The sequence below is a fragment of the Pelobates fuscus genome, chromosome 2 (assembly GCF_036172605.1).
Source record: "Pelobates fuscus isolate aPelFus1 chromosome 2, aPelFus1.pri, whole genome shotgun sequence".
Taxonomy (NCBI): Eukaryota; Metazoa; Chordata; class Amphibia; order Anura; family Pelobatidae; genus Pelobates; species Pelobates fuscus.
This window is the reverse complement of record NC_086318.1, coordinates 353,069,944-353,095,038: the sequence shown is the minus strand read 5'-3', so window position 1 is coordinate 353,095,038 and position 25,095 is coordinate 353,069,944. Positions and strand designations below refer to the sequence as shown.

Below are 25,095 nucleotides of genomic sequence, written 5' to 3'. Positions count from 1 at the left end.
AATTTCACTTTTTATTTTAACTTTTCAGCTTTTTTTTATCCTGACTTCTTTTGATTTATTGTATGCTTCAATGCAATGGAAGAAATAAAGAATTGGAGACCTATATTACGTCTTCCAACAGAACGTAACGTTTGATTGAATTTCTGGGAAAAAAAGATTTTCTGGATCAAGGCAGTGAATTGCCGCTTGAGACAATCAGACCAAACCTTAGGAATAGCTGGGTGGTCGCTAGCACTTACTAATGAACACCATGGAATTTTGAAAAAGCCACCACAAATGTTCTTTCAGCCCTGTTGAGTGTGGATGAAGAGAAGACAGGTGCTAGGCAAGGGTCATTCCTATCGCTGGAGTCATGAAATGTGTGACTTTGGGGACGAACGTAGACCAGCGGATTGTGTACTCTGCCTAATGGCTGCTGTAGTAGAATCTTGGCAAAACTGTTTCCAAAGAGAGAAAAAAAATTGTACAAGGTTTGCTGCAAGATATGGTTGCCCTCACTCTCTGTTATAGGTTTGGAACCATTCCAAGATGCCATATAAGAAGACCGAGGAATTTGTTGGGGTTTAAGCTTCCCTGTAGGAGGAAGCGGGCCTAATTAGAATATTGCCTCCCATAATCCTTTGCAATGGCTTATGGTCATGAACTTTTTCTCACCGCTGTCTTAAAGTGTCCTTACGTGGTAGCTCTTAAAAGCTGGCCCACTTGAACAGCTAGCTTTGCGCAGTGGCAGTATCGTAGCCCATGAGGTCAATCCGAGGCGTGATTATTGCTAATTGAAAACTTTACCCAATACCCCGCCATGATGACTTGAAATACAGTCAGCATTGGCAATTTTTGACAGGCTCTAAGGAGACTGAAAGATTGGTTTAATAAAAGTTTATGGCGCCCCATGTCTAGGGCGTGTCTTACGTGACTCCCGTTTCTTCCTGAGCTCTGTTGCACCATTCCTTCCGCTGGCTTCTTAGCATTTCCCTTTTACCTTTCTCTCCCACTGAATTCACTTGTTTCCGGCAGCACACTATTCTCACTACATGCTACGAATTCCCATCCTTCGGCTCATTGGCCTAGCATTTGCCTTTATGCAAATTGCTCCTTCGCACCCTGAATCCAGCTCAATTATTCACACCTAACCACCTGAAGGCACTAAAATTACTGGTAGCTAAGGAAAACAATGATCAGCCACGAGGTTTGGTAATCTTTTGTAGCCTTCTATCATTTGGATTATTTATTTGCTCTTCTTTTTTTTTTTTTTTTTAAACTTGCTTTATTATTTCACCACAGCCTAAAGGAAAGGCTTCCCAGCGGGCGTGCCTTTGAATGTACCCGTCATGTCATACTTACCTGGCAGGGGAGCAATAGCAATGATCCCTAAGGTGGCTCTCCCAGAGTGAGGCTGGTTCATTGCACTCCGTACCAGTTGACCTCTGCGATTTCCTCAAATGTGGGAAACTCGACTGCATAATTTATGGTAGTGGGGGACTGCGTTCGCGCTTTCCCCTGTGTTTGCTTGTTTGACAAAAATAGAGAACTTCACCAATTCTGACGAAGGATAATTTCAGCCACGGCACCCGTCTTCTTTGGCTCTTACTTTCCACATCAAGCAGGCAGCGACAATCATTTCCTAGGCTTGATCATTTTTATTATCTATGTTTTCTGGAGACCAGTTTTAAGCAAGAATTTCACTTTTTATTTTAACTTTTCAGCTTTTTTTTCATCATTTTTTTATCCTGACTTCTTTTGATTTATTGTATGCTTCAATGCAATGGAAGAAATAAAGAATTGGAGACCTATATTACGTCTTCCAACAGAACGTAACGTTTGATTGAATTTCTGGGAAAAAAAGATTTTCTGGATCAAGGCAGTGAATTGCCGCTTGAGACAATCAGACCAAACCTTAGGAATAGCTGGGTGGTCGCTAGCACTTACTAATGAACACCATGGAATTTTGAAAAAGCCACCACAAATGTTCTTTCAGCCCTGTTGAGTGTGGATGAAGAGAAGACAGGTGCTAGGCAAGGGTCATTCCTATCGATGGAGTCATGAAATGTGTGACTTTGGGGACGAACGTAGACCAGCGGATTGTGTACTCTGCCTAATGGCTGCTGTAGAAGAATCTTGGCAAAACCGTTTCCAAAGAGAGAAAAAAAATTGTACAAGGTTTGCTGCAAGATATGGTTGCCCTCACTCTCTGTTATAGGTTTGGAACCATTCCAAGATGCCATATAAGAAGACCGAGGAATTTGTTGGGGTTTAAGCTTCCCTGTAGGAGGAAGCGGGCCTAATTAGAATATTGCCTCCCACAATCCTTTGCAATGGCTTATGGTCATGAACTTTTTCTCACCGCTGTCTTAAAGTGTCCTTACGTGGTAGCTCTTAAAAGCTGGCCCACTTGAACAGCTAGCTTTGCGCAGTGGCAGTATCGTAGCCCATGAGGTCAATCCGAGGCGTGATTATTGCTAATTGAAAACTTTACCCAATACCCCGCCATGATGACTTGAAATACAGTCAGCATTGGCAATTTTTGACAGGCTCTAAGGAGACTGAAAGATTGGTTTAATAAAAGTTTATGGCGCCCCATGTCTAGGGCGTGTCTTACGTGACTCCCGTTTCTTCCTGAGCTCTGTTGCACCATTCCTTCCGCTGGCTTCTTAGCATTTCCCTTTTACCTTTCTCTCCCACTGAATTCACTTGTTTCCGGCAGCACACTATTCTCACTACATGCTACGAATTCCCATCCTTCGGCTCATTGGCCTAGCATTTGCCTTTATGCAAATTGCTCCTTCGCACCCTGAATCCAGCTCAATTATTCACACCTAACCACCTGAAGGCACTAAAATTACTGGTAGCTAAGGAAAACAACGATCAGCCACGAGGTTTGGTAATCTTTTGTAGCCTTCTATCATTTGGATTATTTATTTGCTCTTCTTTTTTTTTTTTTTTTAAACTTGCTTTATTATTTCACCACAGCCTAAAGGAAAGGCTTCCCAGCGGGCGTGCCTTTGAATGTACCCGTCATGTCATACTTACCTGGCAGGGGAGCAATAGCAATGATCCCTAAGGTGGCTCTCCCAGAGTGAGGCTGGTTCATTGCACTCCGTACCAGTTGACCTCTGCGATTTCCTCAAATGTGGGAAACTCGACTGCATAATTTATGGTAGTGGGGGACTGCGTTCGCGCTTTCCCCTGTGTTTGCTTGTTTGACAAAAATAGAGAACTTCACCAATTCTGACGAAGGATAATTTCAGCCACGGCACCCGTCTTCTTTGGCTCTTACTTTCCACATCAAGCAGGCAGCGACAATCATTTCCTAGGCTTGATCATTTTTATTATCTATGTTTTCTGGAGACCAGTTTTAAGCAAGAATTTCACTTTTTATTTTAACTTTTCAGCTTTTTTTTCATCATTTTTTTATCCTGACTTCTTTTGATTTATTGTATGCTTCAATGCAATGGAAGAAATAAAGAATTGGAGACCTATATTACGTCTTCCAACAGAACGTAACGTTTGATTGAATTTCTGGGAAAAAAAGATTTTCTGGATCAAGGCAGTGAATTGCCGCTTGAGACAATCAGACCAAACCTTAGGAATAGCTGGGTGGTCGCTAGCACTTACTAATGAACACCATGGAATTTTGAAAAAGCCACCACAAATGTTCTTTCAGCCCTGTTGAGTGTGGATGAAGAGAAGACAGGTGCTAGGCAAGGGTCATTCCTATCGATGGAGTCATGAAATGTGTGACTTTGGGGACGAACGTAGACCAGCGGATTGTGTACTCTGCCTAATGGCTGCTGTAGTAGAATCTTGGCAAAACAGTTTCCAAAGAGAGAAAAAAAATTGTACAAGGTTTGCTGCAAGATATGGTTGCCCTCACTCTCTGTTATAGGTTTGGAACCATTCCAAGATGCCATATAAGAAGACCGAGGAATTTGTTGGGGTTTAAGCTTCCCTGTAGGAGGAAGCGGGCCTAATTAGAATATTGCCTCCCACAATCCTTTGCAATGGCTTATGGTCATGAACTTTTTCTCACCGCTGTCTTAAAGTGTCCTTACGTGGTAGCTCTTAAAAGCTTGCCCACTTGAACAGCTAGCTTTGCGCAGTGGCAGTATCGTAGCCCATGAGGTCAATCCGAGGCGTTATTATTGCTAATTGAAAACTTTACCCAATACCCCGCCATGATGACTTGAAATACAGTCAGCATTGGCAATTTTTGACAGGCTCTAAGGAGACTGAAAGATTGGTTTAATAAAAGTTTATGGCGCCCCATGTCTAGGGCGTGTCTTACGTGACTCCCGTTTCTTCCTGAGCTCTGTTGCACCATTCCTTCCGCTGGCTTCTTAGCATTTCCCTTTTACCTTTCTCTCCCACTGAATTCACTTGTTTCCGGCAGCACACTATTCTCACTACATGCTACGAATTCCCATCTTTCGGCTCATTGGCCTAGCATTTGCCTTTATGCAAATTGCTCCTTCGCACCCTGAATCCAGCTCAATTATTCACACCTAACCACCTGAAGGCACTAAAATTACTGGTAGCTAAGGAAAACAACGATCAGCCACGAGGTTTGGTAATCTTTTGTAGCCTTCTATCATTTGGATTATTTATTTGCTTTTTTTTTTTTTTAACTTGCTTTATTATTTCACCACAGCCTAAAGGAAAGGCTTCCCAGCGGGCGTGCCTTTGAATGTACCCGTCATGTCATACTTACCTGGCAGGGGAGCAATAGCCATGATCCCTAAGGTGGCTCTCCCAGAGTGAGGCTGGTTCATTGCACTCCGTATCAATTGACCTCTGCGATTTCCTCAAATGTGGGAAACTCGACTGCATAATTTATGGTAGTGGGGGACTGCGTTCGCGCTTTCCCCTGTGTTTGCTTGTTGGACAAAAATAGAGAACTTCACCAATTCTGACGAAGGATAATTTCAGCCACGGCACCCGTCTTCTTTGGCTCTTACTTTCCGCATCAAGCAGGCAGCGACAATCATTTCCTAGGCTTGATCATTTTTATTATCTATGTTTTCTGGAGACCAGTTTTAAGCCAGAATTTCACTTTTTATTTTAATTTTTCAGCTTTTTTTTCATCATTTTTTTATCCTGACTTCTTTTGATTTATTGTATGCTTCAATGCAATGGAAGAAATAAAGAATTGGAGACCTATATTACGTCTTCCAACAGAACGTAACGTTTGATTGAATTTCTGGGAAAAAAAGATTTTCTGGATCAAGGCAGTGAATTGCCGCTTGAGACAATCAGACCAAACCTTAGGAATAGCTGGGTGGTCGCTAGCACTTACTAATGAACACCATGGAATTTTGAAAAAGCCACCACAAATGTTCTTTCAGCCCTGTTGAGTGTGGATGAAGAGAAGACAGGTGCTAGGCAAGGGTCATTCCTATCGATGGAGTCATGAAATGTGTGACTTTGGGGACGAACGTAGACCAGCGGATTGTGTACTCTGCCTAATGGCTGCTGTAGTAGAATCTTGGCAAAACTGTTTCCAAAGAGAGAAAAAAAATTGTACAAGGTTTGCTGCAAGATATGGTTGCCCTCACTCTCTGTTATAGGTTTGGAACCATTCCAAGATGCCATATAAGAAGACCGAGGAATTTGTTGGGGTTTAAGCTTCCCTGTAGGAGGAAGCGGGCCTAATTAGAATATTGCCTCCCATAATCCTTTGCAATGGCTTATGGTCATGAACTTTTTCTCACCGCTGTCTTAAAGTGTCCTTACGTGGTAGCTCTTAAAAGCTGGCCCACTTGAACAGCTAGCTTTGCGCAGTGGCAGTATCGTAGCTCATGAGGTCAATCCGAGGCGTGATTATTGCTAATTGAAAACTTTACCCAATACCCCGCCATGATGACTTGAAATACAGTCAGCATTGGCAATTTTTGACAGGCTCTAAGGAGACTGAAAGATTGGTTTAATAAAAGTTTATGGCGCCCCATGTCTAGGGCGTGTCTTACGTGACTCCCGTTTCTTCCTGAGCTCTGTTGCACCATTCCTTCCGCTGGCTTCTTAGCATTTCCCTTTTACCTTTCTCTCCCACTGAATTCACTTGTTTCCGGCAGCACACTATTCTCACTACATGCTACGAATTCCCATCCTTCGGCTCATTGGCCTAGCATTTGCCTTTATGCAAATTGCTCCTTCGCACCCTGAATCCAGCTCAATTATTCACACCTAACCACCTGAAGGCACTAAAATTACTGGTAGCTAAGGAAAACAACGATCAGCCACGAGGTTTGGTAATCTTTTGTAGCCTTCTATCATTTGGATTATTTATTTGCTTTTTTTTTTTTTTTAACTTGCTTTATTATTTCACCACAGCCTAAAGGAAAGGCTTCCCAGCGGGCGTGCCTTTGAATGTACACGTCATGTCATACTTACCTGGCAGGGGAGCAATAGCCATGATCCCTAAGGTGGCTCTCCCAGAGTGAGGCTGGTTCATTGCACTCCGTACCAGTTGACCTCTGCGATTTCCTCAAATGTGGGAAACTCGACTGCATAATTTATGGTAGTGGGGGACTGCGTTCGCGCTTTCCCCTGTGTTTGCTTGTTTGACAAAAATAGAGAACTTCACCAATTCTGACGAAGGATAATTTCAGCCACGGTACCCGTCTTCTTTGGCTCTTACTTTCCGCATCAAGCAGGCAGCGACAATCATTTCCTAGGCTTGATCATTTTTATTATCTATGTTTTCTGGAGACCAGTTTTAAGCCAGAATTTCACTTTTTATTTTAACTTTTCAGCTTTTTTTTCATCATTTGTTTATCCTGACTTCTTTTGATTTATTGTATGCTTCAATGCAATGGAAGAAATAAAGAATTGGAGACCTATATTACGTCTTCCAACAGAACGTAACGTTTGATTGAATTTCTGGGAAAAAAAGATTTTCTGGATCAAGGCAGTGAATTGCCGCTTGAGACAATCAGACCAAACCTTAGGAATAGCTGGGTGGTCGCTAGCACTTACTAATGAACACCATGGAATTTTGAAAAAGCCACCACAAATGTTCTTTCAGCCCTGTTGAGTGTGGATGAAGAGAAGACAGGTGCTAGGCAAGGGTCATTCCTATCGATGGAGTCATGAAATGTGTGACTTTGGGGACGAACGTAGACCAGCGGATTGTGTACTCTGCCTAATGGCTGCTGTAGAAGAATCTTGGCAAAACCGTTTCCAAAGAGAGAAAAAAAATTGTACAAGGTTTGCTGCAAGATATGGTTGCCCTCACTCTCTGTTATAGGTTTGGAACCATTCCAAGATGCCATATAAGAAGACCGAGGAATTTGTTGGGGTTTAAGCTTCCCTGTAGGAGGAAGCGGGCCTAATTAGAATATTGCCTCCCACAATCCTTTGCAATGGCTTATGGTCATGAACTTTTTCTCACCGCTGTCTTAAAGTGTCCTTACGTGGTAGCTCTTAAAAGCTGGCCCACTTGAACAGCTAGCTTTGCGCAGTGGCAGTATCGTAGCCCATGAGGTCAATCCGAGGCGTGATTATTGCTAATTGAAAACTTTACCCAATACCCCGCCATGATGACTTGAAATACAGTCAGCATTGGCAATTTTTGACAGGCTCTAAGGAGACTGAAAGATTGGTTTAATAAAAGTTTATGGCGCCCCATGTCTAGGGCGTGTCTTACGTGACTCCCGTTTCTTCCTGAGCTCTGTTGCACCATTCCTTCCGCTGGCTTCTTAGCATTTCCCTTTTACCTTTCTCTCCCACTGAATTCACTTGTTTCCGGCAGCACACTATTCTCACTACATGCTACGAATTCCCATCCTTCGGCTCATTGGCCTAGCATTTGCCTTTATGCAAATTGCTCCTTCGCACCCTGAATCCAGCTCAATTATTCACACCTAACCACCTGAAGGCACTAAAATTACTGGTAGCTAAGGAAAACAACGATCAGCCACGAGGTTTGGTAATCTTTTGTAGCCTTCTATCATTTGGATTGTTTATTTGCTCTTCTTTTTTTTTTTTTTTTTAACTTGCTTTATTATTTCACCACAGCCTAAAGGAAAGGCTTCCCAGCGGGCATGCCTTTGAATGTACCCGTCATGTCATACTTACCTGGTAGGGGTGCAATAGCCATGATCCCTAAGCTGGCTCTCCCAGAGTGAGGCTGGTTCATTGCACTCCGTACCAGTTGACCTCTGCGATTTCCTCAAATGTGGGAAACTCGACTGCATAATTTATGGTAGTGGGGGACTGCGTTCGCGCTTTCCCCTGTGTTTGCTTGTTTGACAAAAATAGAGAACTTCACCAATTCTGACGAAGGATAATTTCAGCCACGGCACCCGTCTTCTTTGGCTCTTACTTTCCGCATCAAGCAGGCAGCGACAATCATTTCCTAGGCTTGATCATTTTTATTATCTATGTTTTCTGGAGACCAGTTTTAAGCAGAATTTCACTTTTTATTTTAACTTTTCAGCTTTTTTTTCCATCATTTTTTTATCCTGACTTCTTTTGATTTATTGTATGCTTCAATGCAATGGAAGAAATAAAGAATTGGAGACCTATATTACGTCTTCCAACAGAACGTAACGTTTGATTGAATTTCTGGGAAAAAAAGATTTTCTGGATCAAGGCAGTGAATTGCCGCTTGAGACAATCAGACCAAACCTTAGGAATAGCTGGGTGGTCGCTAGCACTTACTAATGAACACCATGGAATTTTGAAAAAGCCACCACAAATGTTCTTTCAGCCCTGTTGAGTGTGGATGAAGAGAAGACAGGTGCTAGGCAAGGGTCATTCCTATCGATGGAGTCATGAAATGTGTGACTTTGGGGACGAACGTAGACCAGCGGATTGTGTACTCTGCCTAATGGCTGCTGTAGTAGAATCTTGGCAAAACCGTTTCCAAAGAGAGAAAAAAAATTGTACAAGGTTTGCTGCAAGATATGGTTGCCCTCACTCTCTGTTATAGGTTTGGAACCATTCCAAGATGCCATATAAGAAGACCGAGGAATTTGTTGGGGTTTAAGCTTCCCTGTAGGAGGAAGCGGGCCTAATTAGAATATTGCCTCCCACAATCCTTTGCAATGGCTTATGGTCATGATCTTTTTCTCACCGCTGTCTTAAAGTGTCCTTACGTGGTAGCTCTTAAAAGCTGGCCCACTTGAACAGTTAACTTTGCGCAGTGGCAGTATCGTAGCCCATGAGGTCAATCCGAGGCGTGATTATTGCTAATTGAAAACTTTACCCAATACCCCGCCATGATGACTTGAAATACAGTCAGCATTGGCAATTTTTGACAGGCTCTAAGGAGACTGAAAGATTGGTTTAAAAAAAGTTTATGGCGCCCCATGTCTAGGGCGTGTCTTACGTGACTCCCGTTTCTTCCTGAGCTCTGTTGCACCATTCCTTCCGCTGGCTTCCTTGCATTTCCCTTTTACCTTTCTCTCCCACTGAATCCACTTGTTTCCGGCAGCACACTATTCTCACTACATGCTACGAATTCCCATCCTTCGGCTCATTGGCCTAGCATTTGCCTTTATGCAAATTGCTCCTTCGCACCCTGAATCCAGCTCAATTATTCACACCTAACCACCTGAAGGCACTAAAATTACTGGTAGCTAAGGAAAACAACGATCAGCCACGAGGTTTGGTAATCTTTTGTAGCCTTCTATCATTTGGATTGTTTATTTGCTCTTCTTTTTTTTTTTTTTTTAACTTGCTTTATTATTTCACCACAGCCTAAAGGAAAGGCTTCCCAGCGGGCGTGCCTTTGAATGTACCCGTCATGTCATACTTACCTGGCAGGGGAGCAATAGCCATGATCCCTAAGGTGACTCTCCCAGAGTGAGGCTGGTTCATTGCACTCCGTACCAGTTGATCTCTGCGATTTCCTCAAATGTGGGAAACTCGACTGCATAATTTATGGTAGTGGGGGACTGCGTTCGCGCTTTCCCCTGTGTTTGCTTGTTTGACAAAAATAGAGAACTTCACCAATTCTGACGAAGGATAATTTCAGCCACGGCACCCGTCTTCTTTGGCTCTTACTTTCCACATCAAGCAGGCAGCGACAATCATTTCCTAGGCTTGATCATTTTTATTATCTATGTTTTCTGGAGACCAGTTTTAAGCCAGAATTTCACTTTTTATTTTTCACTTTTCAGCTTTTTTTTATCCTGACTTCTTTTGATTTATTGTATGCTTCAATGCAATGGAAGAAATAAAGAATTGGAGACCTATATTACGTCTTCCAACAGAACGTAACGTTTGATTGAATTTCTGGGAAAAAAAGATTTTCTGGATCAAGGCAGTGAATTGCCGCTTGAGACAATCAGACCAAACCTTAGGAATAGCTGGGTGGTCGCTAGCACTTACTAATGAACACCATGGAATTTTGAAAAAGCCACCACAAATGTTCTTTCAGCCCTGTTGAGTGTGGATGAAGAGAAGACAGGTGCTAGGCAAGGGTCATTCCTATCGATGGAGTCATGAAATGTGTGACTTTGGGGACGAACGTAGACCAGCGGATTGTGTACTCTGCCTAATGGCTGCTGTAGTAGAATCTTGGCAAAACTGTTTCCAAAGAGAGAAAAAAAATTGTACAAGGTTTGCTGCAAGATATGGTTGCCCTCACTCTCTGTTATAGGTTTGGAACCATTCCAAGATGCCATATAAGAAGACCGAGGAATTTGTTGGGGTTTAAGCTTCCCTGTAGGAGGAAGCGGGCCTAATTAGAATATTGCCTCCCATAATCCTTTGCAATGGCTTATGGTCATGAACTTTTTCTCACCGCTGTCTTAAAGTGTCCTTACGTGGTAGCTCTTAAAAGCTGGCCCACTTGAACAGCTAGCTTTGCGCAGTGGCAGTATCGTAGCCCATGAGGTCAATCCGAGGCGTGATTATTGCTAATTGAAAACTTTACCCAATACCCCGCCATGATGACTTGAAATACAGTCAGCATTGGCAATTTTTGACAGGCTCTAAGGAGACTGAAAGATTGGTTTAATAAAAGTTTATGGCGCCCCATGTCTAGGGCGTGTCTTACGTGACTCCCGTTTCTTCCTGAGCTCTGTTGCACCATTCCTTCCGCTGGCTTCTTAGCATTTCCCTTTTACCTTTCTCTCCCACTGAATTCACTTGTTTCCGGCAGCACACTATTCTCACTACATGCTACGAATTCCCATCCTTCGGCTCATTGGCCTAGCATTTGCCTTTATGCAAATTGCTCCTTCGCACCCTGAATCCAGCTCAATTATTCACACCTAACCACCTGAAGGCACTAAAATTACTGGTAGCTAAGGAAAACAACGATCAGCCACGAGGTTTGGTAATCTTTTGTAGCCTTCTATCATTTGGATTATTTATTTGCTTTTTTTTTTTTTTTAACTTGCTTTATTATTTCACCACAGCCTAAAGGAAAGGCTTCCCAGCGGGCGTGCCTTTGAATGTACCCGTCATGTCATACTTACCTGGCAGGGGAGCAATAGCCATGATCCCTAAGGTGGCTCTCCCAGAGTGAGGCTGGTTCATTGCACTCCGTACCAGTTGACCTCTGCGATTTCCTCAAATGTGGGAAACTCGACTGCATAATTTATGGTAGTGGGGGACTGCGTTCGCGCTTTCCCCTGTGTTTGCTTGTTTGACAAAAATAGAGAACTTCACCAATTCTGACGAAGGATATTTTCAGCCACGGTACCCGTCTTCTTTGGCTCTTACTTTCCGCATCAAGCAGGCAGCGACAATCATTTCCTAGGCTTGATCATTTTTATTATCTATGTTTTCTGGAGACCAGTTTTAAGCCAGAATTTCACTTTTTATTTTAACTTTTCAGCTTTTTTTTCATCATTTTTTTATCCTGACTTCTTTTGATTTATTGTATGCTTCAATGCAATGGAAGAAATAAAGAATTGGAGACCTATATTACGTCTTCCAACAGAACGTAACGTTTGATTGAATTTCTGGGAAAAAAAGATTTTCTGGATCAAGGCAGTGAATTGCCGCTTGAGACAATCAGACCAAACCTTAGGAATAGCTGGGTGGTCGCTAGCACTTACTAATGAACACCATGGAATTTTGAAAAAGCCACCACAAATGTTCTTTCAGCCCTGTTGAGTTTGGATGAAGAGAAGACAGGTGCTAGGCAAGGGTCATTCCTATCGATGGAGTCATGAAATGTGTGACTTTGGGGACGAACGTAGACCAGCGGATTGTGTACTCTGCCTAATGGCTGCTGTAGAAGAATCTTGGCAAAACCGTTTCCAAAGAGAGAAAAAAAATTGTACAAGGTTTGCTGCAAGATATGGTTGCCCTCACTCTCTGTTATAGGTTTGGAACCATTCCAAGATGCCATATAAGAAGACCGAGGAATTTGTTGGGGTTTAAGCTTCCCTGTAGGAGGAAGCGGGCCTAATTAGAATATTGCCTCCCATAATCCTTTGCAATGGCTTATGGTCATGAACTTTTTCTCACCGCTGTCTTAAAGTGTCCTTACGTGGTAGCTCTTAAAAGCTGGCCCACTTGAACAGCTAGCTTTGCGCAGTGGCAGTATCGTAGCCCATGAGGTCAATCCGAGGCGTGATTATTGCTAATTGAAAACTTTACCCAATACCCCGCCATGATGACTTGAAATACAGTCAGCATTGGCAATTTTTGACAGGCTCTAAGGAGACTGAAATATTGGTTTAATAAAAGTTTATGGCGCCCCATGTCTAGGGCGTGTCTTACGTGACTCCCGTTTCTTCCTGAGCTCTGTTGCACCATTCCTTCCGCTGGCTTCTTAGCATTTCCCTTTTACCTTTCTCTCCCACTGAATTCACTTGTTTCCGGCAGCACACTATTCTCACTACATGCTACGAATTCCCATCCTTCGGCTCATTGGCCTAGCATTTGCCTTTATGCAAATTGCTCCTTCGCACCCTGAATCCAGCTCAATTATTCACACCTAACCACCTGAAGGCACTAAAATTACTGGTAGCTAAGGAAAACAACGATCAGCCACGAGGTTTGGTAATCTTTTGTAGCCTTCTATCATTTGGATTATTTATTTGCTCTTCTTTTTTTTTTTTTTTTTAAACTTGCTTTATTATTTCACCACAGCCTAAAGGAAAGGCTTCCCAGCGGGCGTGCCTTTGAATGTACCCGTCATGTCATACTTACCTGGCAGGGGAGCAATAGCAATGATCCCTAAGGTGGCTCTCCCAGAGTGAGGCTGGTTCATTGCACTCCGTACCAGTTGACCTCTGCGATTTCCTCAAATGTGGGAAACTCGACTGCATAATTTATGGTAGTGGGGGACTGCGTTCGCGCTTTCCCCTGTGTTTGCTTGTTTGACAAAAATAGAGAACTTCACCAATTCTGACGAAGGATAATTTCAGCCACGGCACCCGTCTTCTTTGGCTCTTACTTTCCACATCAAGCAGGCAGCGACAATCATTTCCTAGGCTTGATCATTTTTATTATCTATGTTTTCTGGAGACCAGTTTTAAGCAAGAATTTCACTTTTTATTTTAACTTTTCAGCTTTTTTTTCATCATTTTTTTATCCTGACTTCTTTTGATTTATTGTATGCTTCAATGCAATGGAAGAAATAAAGAATTGGAGACCTATATTACGTCTTCCAACAGAACGTAACGTTTGATTGAATTTCTGGGAAAAAAAGATTTTCTGGATCAAGGCAGTGAATTGCCGCTTGAGACAATCAGACCAAACCTTAGGAATAGCTGGGTGGTCGCTAGCACTTACTAATGAACACCATGGAATTTTGAAAAAGCCACCACAAATGTTCTTTCAGCCCTGTTGAGTGTGGATGAAGAGAAGACAGGTGCTAGGCAAGGGTCATTCCTATCGATGGAGTCATGAAATGTGTGACTTTGGGGACGAACGTAGACCAGCGGATTGTGTACTCTGCCTAATGGCTGCTGTAGTAGAATCTTGGCAAAACAGTTTCCAAAGAGAGAAAAAAAATTGTACAAGGTTTGCTGCAAGATATGGTTGCCCTCACTCTCTGTTATAGGTTTGGAACCATTCCAAGATGCCATATAAGAAGACCGAGGAATTTGTTGGGGTTTAAGCTTCCCTGTAGGAGGAAGCGGGCCTAATTAGAATATTGCCTCCCACAATCCTTTGCAATGGCTTATGGTCATGAACTTTTTCTCACCGCTGTCTTAAAGTGTCCTTACGTGGTAGCTCTTAAAAGCTTGCCCACTTGAACAGCTAGCTTTGCGCAGTGGCAGTATCGTAGCCCATGAGGTCAATCCGAGGCGTTATTATTGCTAATTGAAAACTTTACCCAATACCCCGCCATGATGACTTGAAATACAGTCAGCATTGGCAATTTTTGACAGGCTCTAAGGAGACTGAAAGATTGGTTTAATAAAAGTTTATGGCGCCCCATGTCTAGGGCGTGTCTTACGTGACTCCCGTTTCTTCCTGAGCTCTGTTGCACCATTCCTTCCGCTGGCTTCTTAGCATTTCCCTTTTACCTTTCTCTCCCACTGAATTCACTTGTTTCCGGCAGCACACTATTCTCACTACATGCTACGAATTCCCATCCTTCGGCTCATTGGCCTAGCATTTGCCTTTATGCAAATTGCTCCTTCGCACCCTGAATCCAGCTCAATTATTCACACCTAACCACCTGAAGGCACTAAAATTACTGGTAGCTAAGGAAAACAACGATCAGCCACGAGGTTTGGTAATCTTTTGTAGCCTTCTATCATTTGGATTATTTATTTGCTTTTTTTTTTTTTAACTTGCTTTATTATTTCACCACAGCCTAAAGGAAAGGCTTCCCAGCGGGCGTGCCTTTGAATGTACCCGTCATGTCATACTTACCTGGCAGGGGAGCAATAGCCATGGTCCCTAAGGTGGCTCTCCCAGAGTGAGGCTGGTTAATTGCACTCCGTACCAATTGACCTCTGCGATTTCCTCAAATGTGGGAAACTCGACTGCATAATTTATGGTAGTGGGGGACTGCGTTCGCGCTTTCCCCTGTGTTTGCTTGTTGGACAAAAATAGAGAACTTCACCAATTCTGACGAAGGATAATTTCAGCCACGGCACCCGTCTTCTTTGGCTCTTACTTTCCGCATCAAGCAGGCAGCGACAATCATTTCCTAGGCTTGATCATTTTTATTATCTATGTTTTCTGGAGACCAGTTTTAAGCCAGAATTTCACTTTTTATTTTAACTTTTCAGCTTTTTTTTCCATCATTTTTTTATCCTGACTTCTTTTGATTTATTGTATGCTTCAATGCAATGGAAGAAATAAAGAATTGGAGACCTATATTACGTCTTCCAACAGAACGTAACGTTTGATTGAATTTCTGGGAAAAAAAGATTTTCTGGATCAAGGCAGTGAATTGCCGCTTGAGACAATCAGACCAAACCTTAGGAATAGCTGGGTGGTCGCTAGCACTTACTAATGAACACCATGGAATTTTGAAAAAGCCACCACAAATGTTCTTTCAGCCCTGTTGAGTGTGGATGAAGAGAAGACAGGTGCTAGGCAAGGGTCATTCCTATCGATGGAGTCATGAAATGTGTGACTTTGGGGACGAACGTAGACCAGCGGATTGTGTACTCTGCCTAATGGCTGCTGTAGTAGAATCTTGGCAAAACCGTTTCCAAAGAGAGAAAAAAAATTGTACAAGGTTTGCTGCAAGATATGGTTGCCCTCACTCTCTGTTATAGGTTTGGAACCATTCCAAGATGCCATATAAGAAGACCGAGGAATTTGTTGGGGTTTAAGCTTCCCTGTAGGAGGAAGCGGGCCTAATTAGAATATTGCCTCCCACAATCCTTTGCAATGGCTTATGGTCATGAACTTTTTCTCACCGCTGTCTTAAAGTGTCCTTACGTGGTAGCTCTTAAAAGCTGGCCCACTTGAACAGTTAACTTTGCGCAGTGGCAGTATCGTAGCCCATGAGGTCAATCCGAGGCGTGATTATTGCTAATTGAAAACTTTACCCAATACCCCGCCATGATGACTTGAAATACAGTCAGCATTGGCAATTTTTGACAGGCTCTAAGGAGACTGAAAGATTGGTTTAAAAAAAGTTTATGGCGCCCCATGTCTAGGGCGTGTCTTACGTGACTCCCGTTTCTTCCTGAGCTCTGTTGCACCATTCCTTCCGCTGGCTTCCTTGCATTTCCCTTTTACCTTTCTCTCCCACTGAATCCACTTGTTTCCGGCAGCACACTATTCTCACTACATGCTACGAATTCCCATCCTTCGGCTCATTGGCCTAGCATTTGCCTTTATGCAAATTGCTCCTTCGCACCCTGAATCCAGCTCAATTATTCACACCTAACCACCTGAAGGCACTAAAATTACTGGTAGCTAAGGAAAACAACGATCAGCCACGAGGTTTGGTAATCTTTTGTAGCCTTCTATCATTTGGATTGTTTATTTGCTCTTCTTTTTTTTTTTTTTTTAACTTGCTTTATTATTTCACCACAGCCTAAAGGAAAGGCTTCCCAGCGGGCGTGCCTTTGAATGTACCCGTCATGTCATACTTACCTGGCAGGGGAGCAATAGCCATGATCCCTAAGCTGGCTCTCCCAGAGTGAGGCTGGTTCATTGCACTCCGTACCAGTTGACCTCTGCGATTTCCTCAAATGTGGGAAACTCGACTGCATAATTTATGGTAGTGGGGGACTGCGTTCGCGCTTTCCCCTGTGTTTGCTTGTTTGACAAAAATAGAGAACTTCACCAATTCTGACGAAGGATAATTTCAGCCACGGCACCCGTCTTCTTTGGCTCTTACTTTCCGCATCAAGCAGGCAGCGACAATCATTTCCTAGGCTTGATCATTTTTATTATCTATGTTTTCTGGAGACCAGTTTTAAGCCAGAATTTCACTTTTTATTTTAACTTTTCAGCTTTTTTTTCCATCATTTTTTTATCCTGACTTCTTTTGATTTATTGTATGCTTCAATGCAATGGAAGAAATAAAGAATTGGAGACCTATATTACGTCTTCCAACAGAACGTAACGTTTGATTGAATTTCTGGGAAAAAAAGATTTTCTGGATCAAGGCAGTGAATTGCCGCTTGAGACAATCAGACCAAACCTTAGGAATAGCTGGGTGGTCGCTAGCACTTACTAATGAACACCATGGAATTTTGAAAAAGCCACCACAAATGTTCTTTCAGCCCTGTTGAGTGTGGATGAAGAGAAGACAGGTGCTAGGCAAGGGTCATTCCTATCGATGGAGTCATGAAATGTGTGACTTTGGGGACGAACGTAGACCAGCGGATTGTGTACTCTGCCTAATGGCTGCTGTAGTAGAATCTTGGCAAAACCGTTTCCAAAGAGAGAAAAAAAATTGTACAAGGTTTGCTGCAAGATATGGTTGCCCTCACTCTCTGTTATAGGTTTGGAACCATTCCAAGATGCCATATAAGAAGACCGAGGAATTTGTTGGGGTTTAAGCTTCCCTGTAGGAGGAAGCGGGCCTAATTAGAATATTGCCTCCCACAATCCTTTGCAATGGCTTATGGTCATGAACTTTTTCTCACCGCTGTCTTAAAGTGTCCTTACGTGGTAGCTCTTAAAAGCTGGCCCACTTGAACAGTTAACTTTGCGCAGTGGCAGTATCGTAGCCCATGAGGTCAATCCGAGGCGTGATTATTGCTAATTGAAAACTTTACCCAATACCCCGCCATGATGACTTGAAATACAGTCAGCATTGGCAATTTTTGACAGGCTCTAAGGAGACTGAAAGATTGGTTTAAAAAAAGTTTATGGCGCCCCATGTCTAGGGCGTGTCTTACGTGACTCCCGTTTCTTCCTGAGCTCTGTTGCACCATTCCTTCCGCTGGCTTCCTTGCATTTCCCTTTTACCTTTCTCTCCCACTGAATCCACTTGTTTCCGGCAGCACACTATTCTCACTACATGCTACGAATTCCCATCCTTCGGCTCATTGGCCTAGCATTTGCCTTTATGCAAATTGCTCCTTCGCACCCTGAATCCAGCTCAATTATTCACACCTAACCACCTGAAGGCACTAAAATTACTGGTAGCTAAGGAAAACAACGATCAGCCACGAGGTTTGGTAATCTTTTGTAGCCTTCTATCATTTGGATTGTTTATTTGCTCTTCTTTTTTTTTTTTTTTTAACTTGCTTTATTATTTCACCACAGCCTAAAGGAAAGGCTTCCCAGCGGGCGTGCCTTTGAATGTACCCGTCATGTCATACTTACCTGGCAGGGGAGCAATAGCCATGATCCCTAAGCTGGCTCTCCCAGAGTGAGGCTGGTTCATTGCACTCCGTACCAGTTGACCTCTGCGATTTCCTCAAATGTGGGAAACTCGACTGCATAATTTATGGTAGTGGGGGACTGCGTTCGCGCTTTCCCCTGTGTTTGCTTGTTTGACAAAAATAGAGAACTTCACCAATTCTGACGAAGGATAATTTCAGCCACGGCACCCGTCTTCTTTGGCTCTTACTTTCCGCATCAAGCAGGCAGCGACAATCATTTCCTAGGCTTGATCATTTTTATTATCTATGTTTTCTGGAGACCAGTTTTAAGCCAGAATTTCACTTTTTATTTTAACTTTTCAGCTTTTTTTTCCATCATTTTTTTATCCTGACTTCTTTTGATTTATTGTATGCTTCAATGCAATGGAAGAAATAAAGAATTGGAGACCTATATTACGTCTTCCAACAGAACGTAACGTTTGATTGAATTTCTGGGAAAAAAAGATTTTCTGGATCAAGGCAGTGAATTGCCGCTTGAGACAATCAGACCAAACCTTAGGAATAGCTGGGTGGTCGCTAGCACTTACTAATGAACACCATGGAATTTTGAAAAAGCCACCACAAATGTTCTTTCAGCCCTGTTGAGTGTGGATGAAGAGAAGACAGGTGCTAGGCAAGGGTCATTCCTATCGATGGAGTCATGAAATGTGTGACTTTGGGGACGAACGTAGACCAGCGGATTGTGTACTCTGCCTAATGGCTGCTGTAGTAGAATCTTGGCAAAACCGTTTCCAAAGAGAGAAAAAAAATTGTACAAGGTTTGCTGCAAGATATGGTTGCCCTCACTCTCTGTTATAGGTTTGGAACCATTCCAAGATGCCATATAAGAAGACCGAGGAATTTGTTGGGGTTTAAGCTTCCCTGTAGGAGGAAGCGGGCCTAATTAGAATATTGCCTCCCACAATCCTTTGCAATGGCTTATGGTCATGAACTTTTTCTCACCGCTGTCTTAAAGTGTCCTTACGTGGTAGCTCTTAAAAGCTGGCCCACTTGAACAGTTAACTTTGCGCAGTGGCAGTATCGTAGCCCATGAGGTCAATCCGAGGCGTGATTATTGCTAATTGAAAACTTTACCCAATACCCCGCCATGATGACTTGAAATACAGTCAGCATTGGCAATTTTTGACAGGCTCTAAGGAGACTGAAAGATTGGTTTAAAAAAAGTTTATGGCGCCCCATGTCTAGGGCGTGTCTTACGTGACTCCCGTTTCTTCCTGAGCTCTGTTGCACCATTCCTTCCGCTGGCTTCCTTGCATTTCCCTTTTACCTTTCTCTCCCACTGAATCCACTTGTTTCCGGCAGCACACTATTCTCACTACATGCTACGAATTCCCATCCTTCGGCTCATTGGCCTAGCATTTGCCTTTATGCAAATTGCTCCTTCGCACCCTGAATCCAGCTCAATTATTCACACCTAACCACCTGAAGGCACTAAAATTACTGGTAGCTAAGGAAAACAACGATCAGCCACGAGGTTTGGTAATCTTTTGTAGCCTTCTATCATTTGGATTGTTTATTTGCTCTTCTTTTTTTTTTTTTTTTAACTTGCTTTATTATTTCACCACAGCCTAAAGGAAAGGCTTCCCAGCGGGCGTGCCTTTGAATGTACCCGTCATGTCATACTTACCTGGCAGGGGAGCAATAGCCATGATCCCTAAGGTGACTCTCCCAGAGTGAGGCTGGTTCATTGCACTCCGTACCAGTTGATCTCTGCGATTTCCTCAAATGTGGGAAACTCGACTGCATAATTTATGGTAGTGGGGGACTGCGTTCGCGCTTTCCCCTGTGTTTGCTTGTTTGACAAAAATAGAGAACTTCACCAATTCTGACGAAGGATAATTTCAGCCACGGCACCCGTCTTCTTTGGCTCTTACTTTCCACATCAAGCAGGCAGCGACAATCATTTCCTAGGCTTGATCATTTTTATTATCTATGTTTTCTGGAGACCAGTTTTAAGCCAGAATTTCACTTTTTATTTTTCACTTTTCAGCTTTTTTTTATCCTGACTTCTTTTGATTTATTGTATGCTTCAATGCAATGGAAGAAATAAAGAATTGGAGACCTATATTACGTCTTCCAACAGAACGTAACGTTTGATTGAATTTCTGGGAAAAAAAGATTTTCTGGATCAAGGCAGTGAATTGCCGCTTGAGACAATCAGACCAAACCTTAGGAATAGCTGGGTGGTCGCTAGCACTTACTAATGAACACCATGGAATTTTGAAAAAGCCACCACAAATGTTCTTTCAGCCCTGTTGAGTGTGGATGAAGAGAAGACAGGTGCTAGGCAAGGGTCATTCCTATCGATGGAGTCATGAAATGTGTGACTTTGGGGACGAACGTAGACCAGCGGATTGTGTACTCTGCCTAATGGCTGCTGTAGTAGAATCTTGGCAAAACTGTTTCCAAAGAGAGAAAAAAAATTGTACAAGGTTTGCTGCAAGATATGGTTGCCCTCACTCTCTGTTATAGGTTTGGAACCATTCCAAGATGCCATATAAGAAGACCGAGGAATTTGTTGGGGTTTAAGCTTCCCTGTAGGAGGAAGCGGGCCTAATTAGAATATTGCCTCCCATAATCCTTTGCAATGGCTTATGGTCATGAACTTTTTCTCACCGCTGTCTTAAAGTGTCCTTACGTGGTAGCTCTTAAAAGCTGGCCCACTTGAACAGCTAGCTTTGCGCAGTGGCAGTATCGTAGCCCATGAGGTCAATCCGAGGCGTGATTATTGCTAATTGAAAACTTTACCCAATACCCCGCCATGATGACTTGAAATACAGTCAGCATTGGCAATTTTTGACAGGCTCTAAGGAGACTGAAAGATTGGTTTAATAAAAGTTTATGGCGCCCCATGTCTAGGGCGTGTCTTACGTGACTCCCGTTTCTTCCTGAGCTCTGTTGCACCATTCCTTCCGCTGGCTTCTTAGCATTTCCCTTTTACCTTTCTCTCCCACTGAATTCACTTGTTTCCGGCAGCACACTATTCTCACTACATGCTACGAATTCCCATCCTTCGGCTCATTGGCCTAGCATTTGCCTTTATGCAAATTGCTCCTTCGCACCCTGAATCCAGCTCAATTATTCACACCTAACCACCTGAAGGCACTAAAATTACTGGTAGCTAAGGAAAACAACGATCAGCCACGAGGTTTGGTAATCTTTTGTAGCCTTCTATCATTTGGATTATTTATTTGCTTTTTTTTTTTTTTTAACTTGCTTTATTATTTCACCACAGCCTAAAGGAAAGGCTTCCCAGCGGGCGTGCCTTTGAATGTACCCGTCATGTCATACTTACCTGGCAGGGGAGCAATAGCCATGATCCCTAAGGTGGCTCTCCCAGAGTGAGGCTGGTTCATTGCACTCCGTACCAGTTGACCTCTGCGATTTCCTCAAATGTGGGAAACTCGACTGCATAATTTATGGTAGTGGGGGACTGCGTTCGCGCTTTCCCCTGTGTTTGCTTGTTTGACAAAAATAGGGAACTTCACCAATTCTGACGAAGGATAATTTCAGCCACGGTACCCGTCTTCTTTGGCTCTTACTTTCCGCATCAAGCAGGCAGCGACAATCATTTCCTAGGCTTGATCATTTTTATTATCTATGTTTTCTGGAGACCAGTTTTAAGCCAGAATTTCACTTTTTATTTTAACTTTTCAGCTTTTTTTTCATCATTTGTTTATCCTGACTTCTTTTGATTTATTGTATGCTTCAATGCAATGGAAGAAATAAAGAATTGGAGACCTATATTACGTCTTCCAACAGAACGTAACGTTTGATTGAATTTCTGGGAAAAAAAGATTTTCTGGATCAAGGCAGTGAATTGCCGCTTGAGACAATCAGACCAAACCTTAGGAATAGCTGGGTGGTCGCTAGCACTTACTAATGAACACCATGGAATTCTGAAAAAGCCACCACAAATGTTCTTTCAGCCCTGTTGAGTGTGGATGAAGAGAAGACAGGTGCTAGGCAAGGGTCATTCCTATCGATGGAGTCATGAAATGTGTGACTTTGGGGACGAACGTAGACCAGCGGATTGTGTACTCTGCCTAATGGCTGCTGTAGAAGAATCTTGGCAAAACCGTTTCCAAAGAGAGAAAAAAAATTGTACAAGGTTTGCTGCAAGATATGGTTGCCCTCACTCTCTGTTATAGGTTTGGAACCATTCCAAGATGCCATATAAGAAGACCGAGGAATTTGTTGGGGTTTAAGCTTCCCTGTAGGAGGAAGCGGGCCTAATTAGAATATTGCCTCCCACAATCCTTTGCAATGGCTTATGGTCATGAACTTTTTCTCACCGCTGTCTTAAAGTGTCCTTACGTGGTAGCTCTTAAAAGCTGGCCCACTTGAACAGCTAGCTTTGCGCAGTGGCAGTATCGTAGCCCATGAGGTCAATCCGAGGCGTGATTATTGCTAATTGAAAACTTTACCCAATACCCCGCCATGATGACTTGAAATACAGTCAGCATTGGCAATTTTTGACAGGCTCTAAGGAGACTGAAAGATTGGTTTAATAAAAGTTTATGGCGCCCCATGTCTAGGGCGTGTCTTACGTGACTCCCGTTTCTTCCTGAGCTCTGTTGCACCATTCCTTCCGCTGGCTTCTTAGCATTTCCCTTTTACCTTTCTCTCCCACTGAATTCACTTGTTTCCGGCAGCACACTATTCTCACTACATGCTACGAATTCCCATCCTTCGGCTCATTGGCCTAGCATTTGCCTTTATGCAAATTGCTCCTTCGCACCCTGAATCCAGCTCAATTATTCACACCTAACCACCTGAAGGCACTAAAATTACTGGTAGCTAAGGAAAACGATCAGCCACGAGGTTTGGTAATCTTTTGTAGCCTTCTATCATTTGGATTGTTTATTTGCTCTTCTTTTTTTTTTTTTTTTAACTTGCTTTATTATTTCACCACAGCCTAAAGGAAAGGCTTCCCAGCGGGCGTGCCTTTGAATGTACCCGTCATGTCATACTTACCTGGCAGGGGAGCAATAGCCATGATCCCTAAGCTGGCTCTCCCAGAGTGAGGCTGGTTCATTGCACTCCGTACCAGTTGACCTCTGCGATTTCTTCATATGTGGGAAACTCGACTGCATAATTTATGGTAGTGGGGGGCTGCGTTCGCGCTTTCCCCTGTGTTTGCTTGTTTGACAAAAATAGAGAACTTCACCAATTCTGACGAAGGATAATTTCAGCCACGGCACCCGTCTTCTTTGGCTCTTACTTTCCGCATCAAGCAGGCAGCGACAATCATTTCCTAGGCTTGATCATTTTTATTATCTATGTTTTCTGGAGACCAGTTTTAAGCCAGAATTTCACTTTTTATTTTAACTTTTCAGCTTTTTTTTCCATCATTTTTTTATCCTGACTTCTTTTGATTTATTGTATGCTTCAATGCAATGGAAGAAATAAAGAATTGGAGACCTATATTACGTCTTCCAACAGAACGTAACGTTTGATTGAATTTCTGGGAAAAAAAGATTTTCTGGATCAAGGCAGTGAATTGCCGCTTGAGACAATCAGACCAAACCTTAGGAATAGCTGGGTGGTCGCTAGCACTTACTAATGAACACCATGGAATTTTGAAAAAGCCACCACAAATGTTCTTTCAGCCCTGTTGAGTGTGGATGAAGAGAAGACAGGTGCTAGGCAAGGGTCATTCCTATCGATGGAGTCATGAAATGTGTGACTTTGGGGACGAACGTAGACCAGCGGATTGTGTACTCTGCCTAATGGCTGCTGTAGTAGAATCTTGGCAAAACCGTTTCCAAAGAGAGAAAAAAAATTGTACAAGGTTTGCTGCAAGATATGGTTGCCCTCACTCTCTGTTATAGGTTTGGAACCATTCCAAGATGCCATATAAGAAGACCGAGGAATTTGTTGGGGTTTAAGCTTCCCTGTAGGAGGAAGCGGGCCTAATTAGAATATTGCCTCCCACAATCCTTTGCAATGGCTTATGGTCATGAACTTTTTCTCACCGCTGTCTTAAAGTGTCCTTACGTGGTAGCTCTTAAAAGCTGGCCCACTTGAACAGTTAACTTTGCGCAGTGGCAGTATCGTAGCCCATGAGGTCAATCCGAGGCGTGATTATTGCTAATTGAAAACTTTACCCAATACCCCGCCATGATGACTTGAAATACAGTCAGCATTGGCAATTTTTGACAGGCTCTAAGGAGACTGAAAGATTGGTTTAAAAAAAGTTTATGGCGCCCCATGTCTAGGGCGTGTCTTACGTGACTCCCGTTTCTTCCTGAGCTCTGTTGCACCATTCCTTCCGCTGGCTTCCTTGCATTTCCCTTTTACCTTTCTCTCCCACTGAATCCACTTGTTTCCGGCAGCACACTATTCTCACTACATGCTACGAATTCCCATCCTTCGGCTCATTGGCCTAGCATTTGCCTTTATGCAAATTGCTCCTTCGCACCCTGAATCCAGCTCAATTATTCACACCTAACCACCTGAAGGCACTAAAATTACTGGTAGCTAAGGAAAACAACGATCAGCCACGAGGTTTGGTAATCTTTTGTAGCCTTCTATCATTTGGATTGTTTATTTGCTCTTCTTTTTTTTTTTTTTTTAACTTGCTTTATTATTTCACCACAGCCTAAAGGAAAGGCTTCCCAGCGGGCGTGCCTTTGAATGTACCCGTCATGTCATACTTACCTGGCAGGGGAGCAATAGCCATGATCCCTAAGCTGGCTCTCCCAGAGTGAGGCTGGTTCATTGCACTCCGTACCAGTTGACCTCTGCGATTTCCTCAAATGTGGGAAACTCGACTGCATAATTTATGGTAGTGGGGGACTGCGTTCGCGCTTTCCCCTGTGTTTGCTTGTTTGACAAAAATAGAGAACTTCACCAATTCTGACGAAGGATAATT

The 25,095-nt window shown here is 43.0% G+C and overlaps 30 non-coding genes across 30 annotated transcripts; all 30 read left to right on the top strand.

Moving 5' to 3' along the window:
• Positions 1-712: 712 nt before the first annotated feature.
• On the top strand, positions 713-853 carry LOC134592166 (U4 spliceosomal RNA). Its single transcript, XR_010088830.1, has one exon. It is a non-coding gene; the product is annotated as a U4 spliceosomal RNA (small nuclear RNA).
• Positions 854-1,333: 480 nt separating this feature from the next.
• On the top strand, positions 1,334-1,500 carry LOC134590964 (U1 spliceosomal RNA). Its single transcript, XR_010087812.1, has one exon. It is a non-coding gene; the product is annotated as a U1 spliceosomal RNA (small nuclear RNA).
• An 899-nt stretch (positions 1,501-2,399) lies between these two features.
• LOC134592164 (U4 spliceosomal RNA) lies at positions 2,400-2,540 on the top strand. The gene has a single exon (XR_010088829.1). It is a non-coding gene; the product is annotated as a U4 spliceosomal RNA (small nuclear RNA).
• Positions 2,541-3,019: 479 nt separating this feature from the next.
• On the top strand, positions 3,020-3,186 carry LOC134590963 (U1 spliceosomal RNA). Its single transcript, XR_010087811.1, has one exon. It is a non-coding gene; the product is annotated as a U1 spliceosomal RNA (small nuclear RNA).
• An 899-nt stretch (positions 3,187-4,085) lies between these two features.
• On the top strand, positions 4,086-4,226 carry LOC134593711 (U4 spliceosomal RNA). Its single transcript, XR_010090150.1, has one exon. It is a non-coding gene; the product is annotated as a U4 spliceosomal RNA (small nuclear RNA).
• A 471-nt stretch (positions 4,227-4,697) lies between these two features.
• LOC134590871 (U1 spliceosomal RNA) lies at positions 4,698-4,864 on the top strand. The gene has a single exon (XR_010087731.1). It is a non-coding gene; the product is annotated as a U1 spliceosomal RNA (small nuclear RNA).
• Positions 4,865-5,763: 899 nt separating this feature from the next.
• LOC134593463 (U4 spliceosomal RNA) lies at positions 5,764-5,904 on the top strand. Its single transcript, XR_010089942.1, has one exon. It is a non-coding gene; the product is annotated as a U4 spliceosomal RNA (small nuclear RNA).
• A 472-nt stretch (positions 5,905-6,376) lies between these two features.
• Positions 6,377-6,543, top strand: LOC134589744 (U1 spliceosomal RNA). The gene has a single exon (XR_010086773.1). It is a non-coding gene; the product is annotated as a U1 spliceosomal RNA (small nuclear RNA).
• An 899-nt stretch (positions 6,544-7,442) lies between these two features.
• On the top strand, positions 7,443-7,583 carry LOC134592163 (U4 spliceosomal RNA). Its single transcript, XR_010088828.1, has one exon. It is a non-coding gene; the product is annotated as a U4 spliceosomal RNA (small nuclear RNA).
• Positions 7,584-8,062: 479 nt separating this feature from the next.
• Positions 8,063-8,229, top strand: LOC134591410 (U1 spliceosomal RNA). The gene has a single exon (XR_010088194.1). It is a non-coding gene; the product is annotated as a U1 spliceosomal RNA (small nuclear RNA).
• Positions 8,230-9,128: 899 nt separating this feature from the next.
• On the top strand, positions 9,129-9,269 carry LOC134592685 (U4 spliceosomal RNA). The gene has a single exon (XR_010089276.1). It is a non-coding gene; the product is annotated as a U4 spliceosomal RNA (small nuclear RNA).
• A 478-nt stretch (positions 9,270-9,747) lies between these two features.
• Positions 9,748-9,914, top strand: LOC134591030 (U1 spliceosomal RNA). The gene has a single exon (XR_010087868.1). It is a non-coding gene; the product is annotated as a U1 spliceosomal RNA (small nuclear RNA).
• Positions 9,915-10,802: 888 nt separating this feature from the next.
• Positions 10,803-10,943, top strand: LOC134592162 (U4 spliceosomal RNA). Its single transcript, XR_010088827.1, has one exon. It is a non-coding gene; the product is annotated as a U4 spliceosomal RNA (small nuclear RNA).
• Positions 10,944-11,415: 472 nt separating this feature from the next.
• Positions 11,416-11,582, top strand: LOC134589743 (U1 spliceosomal RNA). The gene has a single exon (XR_010086772.1). It is a non-coding gene; the product is annotated as a U1 spliceosomal RNA (small nuclear RNA).
• Positions 11,583-12,481: 899 nt separating this feature from the next.
• LOC134592160 (U4 spliceosomal RNA) lies at positions 12,482-12,622 on the top strand. Its single transcript, XR_010088826.1, has one exon. It is a non-coding gene; the product is annotated as a U4 spliceosomal RNA (small nuclear RNA).
• Positions 12,623-13,102: 480 nt separating this feature from the next.
• Positions 13,103-13,269, top strand: LOC134590962 (U1 spliceosomal RNA). Its single transcript, XR_010087810.1, has one exon. It is a non-coding gene; the product is annotated as a U1 spliceosomal RNA (small nuclear RNA).
• Positions 13,270-14,168: 899 nt separating this feature from the next.
• LOC134593710 (U4 spliceosomal RNA) lies at positions 14,169-14,309 on the top strand. Its single transcript, XR_010090149.1, has one exon. It is a non-coding gene; the product is annotated as a U4 spliceosomal RNA (small nuclear RNA).
• Positions 14,310-14,779: 470 nt separating this feature from the next.
• On the top strand, positions 14,780-14,946 carry LOC134591499 (U1 spliceosomal RNA). Its single transcript, XR_010088270.1, has one exon. It is a non-coding gene; the product is annotated as a U1 spliceosomal RNA (small nuclear RNA).
• Positions 14,947-15,846: 900 nt separating this feature from the next.
• Positions 15,847-15,987, top strand: LOC134592684 (U4 spliceosomal RNA). The gene has a single exon (XR_010089275.1). It is a non-coding gene; the product is annotated as a U4 spliceosomal RNA (small nuclear RNA).
• Positions 15,988-16,465: 478 nt separating this feature from the next.
• Positions 16,466-16,632, top strand: LOC134590886 (U1 spliceosomal RNA). Its single transcript, XR_010087744.1, has one exon. It is a non-coding gene; the product is annotated as a U1 spliceosomal RNA (small nuclear RNA).
• A 900-nt stretch (positions 16,633-17,532) lies between these two features.
• On the top strand, positions 17,533-17,673 carry LOC134592683 (U4 spliceosomal RNA). Its single transcript, XR_010089274.1, has one exon. It is a non-coding gene; the product is annotated as a U4 spliceosomal RNA (small nuclear RNA).
• Positions 17,674-18,151: 478 nt separating this feature from the next.
• Positions 18,152-18,318, top strand: LOC134590885 (U1 spliceosomal RNA). The gene has a single exon (XR_010087743.1). It is a non-coding gene; the product is annotated as a U1 spliceosomal RNA (small nuclear RNA).
• Positions 18,319-19,218: 900 nt separating this feature from the next.
• On the top strand, positions 19,219-19,359 carry LOC134592681 (U4 spliceosomal RNA). Its single transcript, XR_010089273.1, has one exon. It is a non-coding gene; the product is annotated as a U4 spliceosomal RNA (small nuclear RNA).
• A 478-nt stretch (positions 19,360-19,837) lies between these two features.
• On the top strand, positions 19,838-20,004 carry LOC134591029 (U1 spliceosomal RNA). The gene has a single exon (XR_010087867.1). It is a non-coding gene; the product is annotated as a U1 spliceosomal RNA (small nuclear RNA).
• Positions 20,005-20,892: 888 nt separating this feature from the next.
• On the top strand, positions 20,893-21,033 carry LOC134592159 (U4 spliceosomal RNA). The gene has a single exon (XR_010088825.1). It is a non-coding gene; the product is annotated as a U4 spliceosomal RNA (small nuclear RNA).
• Positions 21,034-21,505: 472 nt separating this feature from the next.
• LOC134589742 (U1 spliceosomal RNA) lies at positions 21,506-21,672 on the top strand. The gene has a single exon (XR_010086771.1). It is a non-coding gene; the product is annotated as a U1 spliceosomal RNA (small nuclear RNA).
• Positions 21,673-22,571: 899 nt separating this feature from the next.
• Positions 22,572-22,712, top strand: LOC134592158 (U4 spliceosomal RNA). The gene has a single exon (XR_010088824.1). It is a non-coding gene; the product is annotated as a U4 spliceosomal RNA (small nuclear RNA).
• A 475-nt stretch (positions 22,713-23,187) lies between these two features.
• LOC134591464 (U1 spliceosomal RNA) lies at positions 23,188-23,354 on the top strand. Its single transcript, XR_010088240.1, has one exon. It is a non-coding gene; the product is annotated as a U1 spliceosomal RNA (small nuclear RNA).
• Positions 23,355-24,254: 900 nt separating this feature from the next.
• On the top strand, positions 24,255-24,395 carry LOC134592680 (U4 spliceosomal RNA). Its single transcript, XR_010089272.1, has one exon. It is a non-coding gene; the product is annotated as a U4 spliceosomal RNA (small nuclear RNA).
• A 478-nt stretch (positions 24,396-24,873) lies between these two features.
• On the top strand, positions 24,874-25,040 carry LOC134590884 (U1 spliceosomal RNA). Its single transcript, XR_010087742.1, has one exon. It is a non-coding gene; the product is annotated as a U1 spliceosomal RNA (small nuclear RNA).
• Positions 25,041-25,095: the final 55 nt, after the last annotated feature.